At 49.5% G+C, this 10,121-nt stretch overlaps 1 long non-coding RNA gene across 1 annotated transcript; it reads left to right on the top strand.

Moving 5' to 3' along the window:
* The first annotated feature begins 4,334 nt into the window (after positions 1-4,334).
* On the top strand, positions 4,335-10,011 carry LOC133353895 (uncharacterized). The gene is made up of 3 exons (XR_009756489.1): positions 4,335-6,560; positions 8,587-8,712; positions 9,873-10,011. It is a non-coding gene; the product is annotated as an uncharacterized LOC133353895 (long non-coding RNA).
* The last annotated feature ends 110 nt before the right edge of the window (positions 10,012-10,121 follow it).

Raw genomic sequence — 10,121 nt, 5'->3', positions numbered from 1 at the left:
GAAATCAACAATTTCAATGTTTCAATGCCATGTTACAATAACCATGCGTGTCCTCACTTTGGGGCCACCCTGCATGTCAAAAGTTTGCCGACACTTTGCATTCTGGGTACCCGTGATGCTGCGGGGTATCTGACTAAATCTTGATTTGAAGTTTTCGTGACTGCAGGAATCCACGCTCTTTGCTTCTTTCGGTAAAGTCACGTAGGTAGAAAATAAAATAAATCACGACGTTTCGGGCGCAACACAAGCGTCCGTCACCAGGTGAGAAAGCGTATGCTTGTGTTGCGCCCGAAACGTCGTGATTTATTTTATTTGATACCGATGGTGGAATCTCGACGTTTGGATCGGTGCCTGCCTGTCGGCGAAAACAACGACTTGCCACAAAGTGGTACTCGATTTACGTGCCATGGAGGAGGGATGATGGGCAGAGTTGGCCTCGGTCAGTCTTGAGCTCTGCCCATTGCACCAGTGGGGCCACGAGACTGCATTACACAACGCATATCTGAAACCTAGTTGCTGTACTGCAAAGTCACGTAGACACTTAACGAATCATATTCTTGGCTCTTTCGGTAAAGTCACGTAGAAAGGAAATAATAAAATAATAAAACATAATAAAATAAAATTCTCACGACCTTTCGGCCACAACACTAGTAGCCGTGAGAAGTTATGTTTATTATTTTATTATTTCCCTTCTACGCGACTTTACCGAAACAACCAAGAATATGAATATCTGCAGTCACGAAAGCTTTAAATCGAAACTTAACGAATCGCATATCAACCTACGTTCTATATTTTGTACGCATTGTTATTTTTGCATGGTTTATATATGAAGTGCATATGCAGTGTATGTTGTGTGTATGTAGACGCATATTGTATTAACAAATTACGGTGTAAATGTTAAGTTCTTGCAGTGGTACAGAACTGTTTAGGGTGTCTCGCTGCTGCTGCATGAAGGCCTCTCCGTGCCGGTCTTGGGGGTTGTGTGTCCATACTTGACTGCTACCAGCGGTGTCAAGATCGGCCTCAGTGGAGGAGGCTCGTGAAGGACGCTACTGGGCAGTTGGAGGCAGTTGCCCTCCAACAACAACCGAGGGCGGAGGAGCGACGCTCACAACAACGAGCGGAGCGCCGGGTGGATAAAGCACAGCAAGTTGGTACGGTAGAGGGCACACGTGGTGCATCAGCCAGTCATCTCGGACATCTCAGTCAGTCGACCCGTGGCACCTGCTGGGTCTGCCCCGTGACCTCCTGCCAGCGGGCGTTCGACACTTCACGTGGCCTCAAGGTGCACATGGCCTGGCACAAGCGTCGTGGGGACGTCACCGCCACTTAGTGGCGAATGGCGGTTGTTGTTGTTGTTGTGTCCATACTTCTCCTCGCTGGTCACCGCGGGTTGGCGGAGGAGCACAGCACAGGACTGGTTCAGATATGGACTTCTTTCGCACCGTACGTAACCAACCGTGCTAACCCGAGATGCGAGATATAACTCGTCACTGATGTTAGCCGTGGGCGGGAATCCAACCAGGTTTTGCTGGGTCGATAAGGCGGTACACAAAACCACTGCGCCACCACTCCACCAAAATACATGTGTATAAATAAAATGTAAAAAAAAAAATTGCGAAAACATTGTCAGCAAGTTTGAGATGATTAATATTTTCTCCTTTTGTGTTTACGCCTTTCATTTCTCCAGTGCAACGTTGGAGACATTTTTTATAAAAGTTTTTTTTATTTAGAAACGGCCGCGTTTGTCTTCCCATGGGCGATGTTTACACACTGCACCAGGTACTCATTTGAGGCTGGATCGACCTAGGGGAGGCCCAGAACCGGTTCAATTATTTTCCGCAGTCTGAAAAAAACAACACACACACGTAACCTACAATACAATATAAAACATAATCCCCTTCAAAATGTTCTTGCTCTTACAAACACACCGCTTACCCAGACAGACAAAGATAAAGATCCCCCGTATAGCCTTAACAGACTGTAGGGGCAAGTGCTGTTAGCGAGCACCTATGAAGGCCGGAACGGTACACGAGGGGGTGGGTGGTCAGCACCACGCCCGGCCGTCTTTGTCTCCCCAGTGGCGATGTTTACACACCGCACCAGGTACTCATTTGAGGCTGAGTCGACCTAGGGGAGGCCCAGGACCGGTTCAGATAATCGTCACTGGTGTTGGCCGTGAGCGGGAATCCGAACCCGGGTCGCCAGGTTCATAGCGCAGCGCAGCGCTAACCGCTACACTCGGCGTTTTACACGATGCGTGTACGAATCGAGACGGTCCACAACCTTCAGGGGAGTGGGCAGACGGTTAAAGTCCACATCCAACAACAGCGCGCTGAATGCCGTGTCGCAAATCGTGTGGATGGGTTCAATAAGCGCGCAACTTGGAGGAGTGTCACCCAGTACACGCACGAGCCACTGTCACGGATGAAGTCTGGAAGAGCTGCACGGAGTTCAAAATAAGAACTCGCATCGACGCAGCGCCTTGTGAAAGGGCCAACGCAGAAGATCCCTGTGGGTTTGATCAGCGTCGGATTATTCCGGTAGCACAAGTAGCTACACACGATGCTACGGGCGGGCAACGCACTTTGAAGGGCCCCGCGCTAAATGCTTTCAAGCTATCAATTCCGTTTAAATTTCGATTTAAAGCCTTCGTGACTGCAGGGATTCATCTTCTTGGTTCTTTCGGTAAAGTCACGTAGAATGGAAATAATAAAATAATAAAAATAAAACATAATAAAATAATATAAATTCCGGTTCAGTGATTCTGCACTTGCTCTATTACTATAGTACTACACCGCCTTCAACTTTTACGAACGACCGGGTGTTTAAGGTTAGCGATTTGTCGTATAATCTGGCTGTATAGCAAATGAAAAATCACAATTACTTTACTATGCAATTTAAACATCTACGTGTTTTAATATTTACGTGTTTTTATTTATTTAGGGCTCCTTGATAACATCATACTACAGGCCCCGCACTAGCTTAGCCCGGCACTGGGTTTGACCTTCCACGATGCTCAAAGGGTCCACCCTATGACCCTAAATCGCGTCCGCTTGCACAAAGCATGGGCAGCTGATGCGGACACGTGATGCACGCATGGAACAACAACAACAACAAACAAACAACAAATACCCAGTCTGCCACTGCGGTCGTCCGGAACAGAACGGACAACGTAAGAAAACCAAGCCATGTTTTATATATTGACAACATATGAGTACCAACACACGACGAACGCTGTTCCACGTATAACCTTTATAATTGCATGAGCGCGCTTGTTATTTTAAACCCCGGGAAGTTCCCGTTGACATGATGTAATTTATATGTGTGTGTGTGTAAAACTAAAAAAGCAGCCTTCCGTCAAGCCGGGCATGTTAGAGCTTGTTTCTGAGTCGCCGTGGATCTGAAGCTGCCAGATACGCACGCGTTCAAAGACGTTGCACCCCCCCCCCCCCTTACCGCAACAGAATCGAGCGAAGCGATTCATTTATTGTAACAGCTTGGACTGGGTGGGGGGGGAGACGATGGGAGAGAATTCCACATTCGAACTAAAAACAATGAAAAAAAACGAAACCGTTTAAAAATTTGTACCAGGTAAGGCCCCACTGAACTATGTAGTTATTTTTCAGAAGCGACCTGGCCACAAATGATAGCTCAACAAAGTGGCTCGTCGTCGTGCAGACATCGCAGTCAATATTTGAAATGCGTGATGGTGATTCTAAATGTGGAGGGAAAAACCGGAGGACACGGAGAAAAAATCCACGCGACCACAGAGAGAGAGACACGCAAACTCCAAATATACAGCAGGTGCCAGGGTCGGGATCGAACCCAGGAATTCCTGCACACCAGGCGAGGTAGTGAACATCTCACCACGGGGAGAGAGAGAGGCGAGGTCGTTAACATCTCACCACGGGGAGAGAGAGAAGCGAGGTAGTGAACATCTCACCACGGCAGCGTCACATTCAGTGGAGCAATGCGAGCGAAGATGCAGACAGAGAAGTGAAGTGACTCGTTGCACGGTGAGTGTGGTGAGTGAGTGGGTGAGTGTGGTGAGTGTGGTGAGTGAGTGAGCGGGTGAGTGTGGTGAGTGAGCAGGTGAATGTGGTGAGTGAGTGTGGTGAGTGGGTGAGTGGGTGAGTGAGTGGGTGAGTGTGGTGAGTGTGGGTGAGTATGGTGAGTGAGTGGGTGAGTGTGGTGAGTGTGGTGAGTGAGTGTGGTGAGTGGGTGAGTGGGTGAGTGGTGGTGGTGAGTGGTGGTGATGTCACACATGTTGTGTTCTCTGTAGACACAGAGGGTGGTGGTGAGTGGTGGTGGTGAGTGGTGGTGGTGTCACACGTGTTGTGTTCTCTGTAGACACAGAGGGTGGTGGTGGTGAGTGGTGGTGGTGAGGAGGTAGGGTGGTGGTGAGTGGTGGTGGTGAGGTAGGCGTTGGGGTGAACGTGGCGATGCGTAGGCGGGAGTGACCTTTTGTTGCAACCGACAACGACGGCCACTCTCTCACCAGACAGGGAAAGCCCCCTGCTCTATAAATACCGCGCCCCACACACACATACACACTCTCACTTAAACATACACACATACACACACTCTCACACATACACACACTCTCACACTCTCACACTTACACACACTCTCACTTAAACATACACACACTCTCACTTACACATACACACACTCTCACACATACACTCTCACTTACACACACTCTCACTCACACATACACACACTCTCACACTTACACACATACACACACTCTCACTTACACACATACACACACTCTCACTTACACTTACACACATACACACACACTCACACACACTCTCACACACACATACACACACTCTCACTTAAACATACACACATACACACACAAAGGCCAGAACGGTACACGAGGGGGTTGGGTGGCCAGCACCACGCCCGACCGCCTTTGTCTCCCCAGTGGCGATGTTTACACACCGCACCAGGTACTCATTTAAGGCTGAGTCGACCTAGGGGAGGCCCAAGACCGGTTCAGATAATCGTTACTGGTGTTAGCCGTGAGCGGGAATCGAACTCGGGTCGCCAGGTTCATAGCGCAGCGCGCTAACCACTACACCACCGCTCCCCACAACACACACACACACACTCTCACTTACACACATACACACACACTCACACACACTCTCACTTACACATATACACACACTCTCACTTACACACACACACTCATACTCATACTCTCACTTACACACACTCTCACACACACATACACACACTCTCACATACACACACACTCTCACTGAAACATACAAAGATCCCCCGTATAGCCTGAACAGACTGTAGGGGCAAGTGCTGTTAGCGAGCACCTATGAAGGCCGGAACGGTACACGAGGGGGTGGGTGGCCAGCACCACGCCCGACCGCCTTTGTCTCCCTAGTGGCGATGTTTACACACCGCACCAGGTACTCATTTAAGGCTGAGTCGACCTAGGGGAGGCCCAGGACCGGTTCAGATAATCGTCACTGGTGTTAGCCGTGAGCGGGAATCGAACCCGGGTCGCCAGGTTCATAGCGCAGCGCGCTAACAGCTACACTACCGCTCCCCACCACTGAAACATACACACACTCTCACACATACACAACAACAACAACCGCCATTCGCCACTAAGTGGCGGTGACGTCACCACGACGCTTGTGCCAGGCCAAGTGCACCTTGAGGCCACGTGAAGTGTCGAACGCCCGCTGACAGGAGGTCACGGGGCAGACCCAGGTGCCACTGGTCGACTGACCGAGATGACCGAGATGACTGGCTGATGCACCACCTGTGCCCTCTACTGTACCAACTCGCTGTGCTTTAGCCACCCGGCGCTCCGCTCGTTGTTGTGAGCGTCGCTCCTCCGCCCTCCGTTGTTGTTGGAGGGCAACTGCCTCCAACTGCCCAGTAGCGTCCTTCACGAGCCTCCTCCACAGAGGCCGATCTTGACACCGCTGGTACCAGTCATCGGCAAGTCCACTCAGCTCCACGTCCTCCTGTACCACATCACTCCATCTCTTCTCTAGCCCGTGCCGCGCCCGTTTAGCCCCCTCGATCCGGCCGAACAAAAGCTGTTTAGGCATGCGGTGGCTGGGCATGCGGGCTACATGACCCAGCCAACGCAGGCCTTGCCTGCCGGAGAAGCTCACCGATTGGACTGTGACCAGATCTTTCGGAATCTGAGCTTCTCACACAATCCAGCCAGATTAACCCCGGGATGTAACGTAGGTAGGCCCTCCTGAATGTCTGTAACCGGCGCTGATGTTCCATTAGAGGGGTCCACGTTACGCAAGCATAGATAAGTGAAGGGCATATATGACTGTGGCCGAGAAGACCCGGAGCTTTGTTTGGAGCGACAGGCCAGCTAGCTTCAACATAGCAGCGTTTCGTAGCCGGTAAAACAAAAATGCCGCTCGACTGATTCGGAGCGAGACATCCGCTGCCAAACCGGAGATGATGTCAGGGGAACTCCTTTCACTCCACAACTGCCCCATCACTCCTCGAAAGTTGAGCGAGTGTGGAATGTTTTGATGACACAAAGTACCCAGGTAGGTGCTTTGTTTCGGTGGAACTGATGATTTGACCCGACCCCTACGTGGCAAACTCCATGGAAGTCTCCATCTAGCAGTGGCTGATGAATGTTGGGGGGGGTCCCAGAATCAACCGCTACGGTTTTGGATGGACACACATTTAAAAAATATATAATTTAATTCGTCATTTGACATTCTAAACATGTCAACAAATATACGCTCTATCTTCAATACAAATGTATATTATCCGTGCGTTAGGTGAACTATTACAATCGCAGGATCGTGAGAGATGGTGGCAGCTCTGACGTGCCCTTGGTCCAGCAGTGTATTGAGCAAGGCTAACTTGCAACTGGTGATACACGCATCAGACAATCTGCTTTTACACATTCGGCAGTGGCACACGCCCGGAGGAGAATTTTCAATAACACGCTTAATTAACGCCAAGGCTACACAAGAGCACGCACACATATATAACACTGGTCAACGGAAAAAAAACCATTTTTTTCTGGCCTGGACTTTTGCAGCTGTTTTAGACTAATTTCAGGGTGCTGATTCCAAATCTGATCACAGATTTTCTCTATCACATCTCATTTTTATGCTATCGGCATACTCCATTTTCATTGAATTAACCCGAAATTAACTCTGTCACTTATGATTGCAAGTTGTTGCGAGTCAGTGACTGCTTTAGCGTTAAAATATAGTGCTGTATTTTTAGGATAGTGTGTTTATAATATCATTTATGTAGATATCCACATTTATTTATTTTCTTCTACAGTTTTCATTGAAAATGCAATATTTTATATCTCAAAAACCTGACGTAATAGACAAAAACTGATGCCAGATTTGGAATCAGCACCCCAAAATTACCTTAAAACCGTTGGAATACCTTATGCCAGAAAAAGTGTGTTGACCAGTGTAATGTACACATTTTTAAATCCTTTATATTAAGTTCACTTGCTTGCTTGCTTACGACCGTGCAAATCTTTCGGTCGTTTTTTAACCCACTCCCGTGATCCAATCGAGCTGACATTTTGCGTGACAATGTATTTTCGTGAAAAATTGTTTCCAAAATTTTACACTTTTTAAGAAAAAATAAATAATATTTAATTACCAATTGCTTAATGGTGGCAGCCATTCATCTGACCCATAGGTGGCAGCCATCTCAAGCCAGATGACGAGAGGACTCTAGCCGCCACGCATATAAAGGATTTATAGTGAAAAACTTTGTTTTTACGGGTTAATTTTTATATATGTGATGAATGTGATGTGAAGAGGTGGGAATCCCCGACTGTGCTCGCCATGATGATGGTGGTCGTGGGGCGGTGCGTGGGTGGGTGGGCTGAGCGATTTGGTTCGCGCTGAGACTGCGTGGCTGTGACCACGGCCACTAATCTCGGACTGCTGCGACGAGGGCAACTTGCTGGTACTGATCAGAAGCAGCAGCAGCAACAGCAGCAGCCGCTGATTGTGTCACATTGAGGGTATTTTGCCCCTGACATTTAGGAATCGCCCTTTTCGTTTCTGGCTAACCCCAAACCTCCAACGCCAACCCTACGCTTACCGCACCAAAACAAAGATCCCCCCCCCACACACCCACACACACACCCGTTCTAGCCCGAATAACACTGTTTGGGGCAAATGCTGTTATTGAGTATCGCCTATGAAGGCATGGCTGGTGCAGGTGGTTAGCGCACGGGACTTGCAACCCAGAAGGCCGTTGGTTCGATCTCCCACCGCGGCAGTTGAAACAATGGTCCAGATTTCTGAAATAAAACTGTTTGGGGGCATAGCCTGTGAAGGCCGGCACGGCACACGAGGGGATTGGGTGGCCAGCACCGCGCCCGGCCGCCTTTGTCTCCCCAGTGGCGATGTTTGTTACGAATCGAACCGGGTACTCGTGCGAGACCGAGCGGACGTAGGGGAGGCCCAAATAATCGTCACCTGGTCTCGTTCGGAATATTTTAGGAGAGAAAAAAAACCACAACACTTTTAAAGGGCTTGCACATCCCGTGTTGTTGGTTTGCCTGTATGGTTTATCTGTCAGGGTCACACTGGTTCCGGACAGAGTTGGGACTGGACGGGCGCGGAGAAGTATGGCTCAAACGAACACCACGACGACATGGCAGGGGGGCCTTCATCCAGCAGTGGATTGGCAAAGAGTGGCCGTACTGTACGTAAACACAATTTTCGTAAATATTCTTACATTGAATATGCCGAATTCAATGAAAGACCAAATAATAATAATTTGATGCGTTAACAAAAACCGCGTAGACATTGTTGATGTAATTGAATGGGCCTCTATGTAAGCCCATGTATGGGTGTCTGTGTGAGTTTATGGGTCTTTGCGTAAATCTGCGAGTTTATATGTAAATATGTAAGTGCTTTGAAGAAGGGACATTGCCCGAAACGTCACCTGTGAAATAATTTTCCTTCCAAGGCCAGTGTCATTGACAATTGCGTTGCGTTATATGTAAATCTACATTGATTGGACTGAATCCATCAACTCACTACACTTGATAACCTGGTTTGATCACAGCTTAGTCTGTTATTCTAATTGATCTCTGTGGAAGTCTATGGGTCTCTGTGTAAGTCTGAGGGTCTTTTGTGTGCCAGTGGGTCTCTGTGTAAGTCTGTGGGTCTCTTCGTGAGTCAGTGGGTCTTTGTGAGTCTGTGGGTCTCTGTGTAAGTCTGTAGGTCTCCGTGTGAGTCAGTGGGTCTCCGTGTGAGTCAGTGGGTCTCCGTGTGAGTCAGTGGGTCTCCGCCTAAGTCTATGGGTCTCTGCGTAAGTCTGTGGGTCTCTGTAAGACTGTGGGTCTCTGTGTAAGTCTGTGGGTCTCTGTGTGAGTCTATGGGTTTCTGTGTAAGTCTGTGGGTCTCTGTGTAAGTCTGTGGGTCTCTGTGTAAGTCTATGGGTATCTGCATAAGTCTGTGGGTCTCTGCGTGAGTCTGTGGGTCTTTGCGTGAGTCTGTGGGTCTCTGCATGAGTCAGTGGGTCTTTGCGTGAGTCTGTGGGTCTCTGTGTGAGTCAGTGGGTCTCCGTGTGAGTCAGTGGGTCTCCGTGTGAGTCTTTGGGTTTCTAAGTCTGTGGGTCTCTGCGTAAGTCTTTGGGTCTCTGCGTAAGTCTGTGGGTCTCTGTGTCTCTGCGTAAGTCTGTGGGTCTCTGCGTCTCTGTGTCTCTGCGTAAGTCTCTGCGTCTCTGTGTCTTTGCGTAAGTCCATGTTAACTGGGCAGAGACCCTCAATTAGCCACAATCGAGAACCCGGTTTCTCCACGGTCGGGTCGCCCACCCACCACACCATCGCCCCGCATGTGACAACCGCACCACGGCAGGAGACATCACCGCACCACGGCAGGAGACATCACCGCACCACGGCAGGAGACATCACCGCACCACGGCAGGAGACATCACCGCACCACGGCAGGAGACATCACCGCACCACGGCAGGAGACATCACCGCACCACGGCAGGAGACATCCCGCACCGGAGACATCACCGCACCACGGCAGGAGACATCACCGCACCACGGCAGGAGACATCACCGCACCACGGCAGGAGACATCACCGCACCACGGCAGGAG

Source organism: Lethenteron reissneri, chromosome 45 (genome assembly GCF_015708825.2).
Source record: "Lethenteron reissneri isolate LAM-NWPU_2019-01 chromosome 45, ASM1570882v1, whole genome shotgun sequence".
NCBI classification, from domain to species: domain Eukaryota; kingdom Metazoa; phylum Chordata; class Hyperoartia; order Petromyzontiformes; family Petromyzontidae; genus Lethenteron; species Lethenteron reissneri.
The sequence above is the reverse complement of the archived record's forward strand: the minus strand, read 5'-3'. Positions and strand labels throughout refer to the sequence as shown.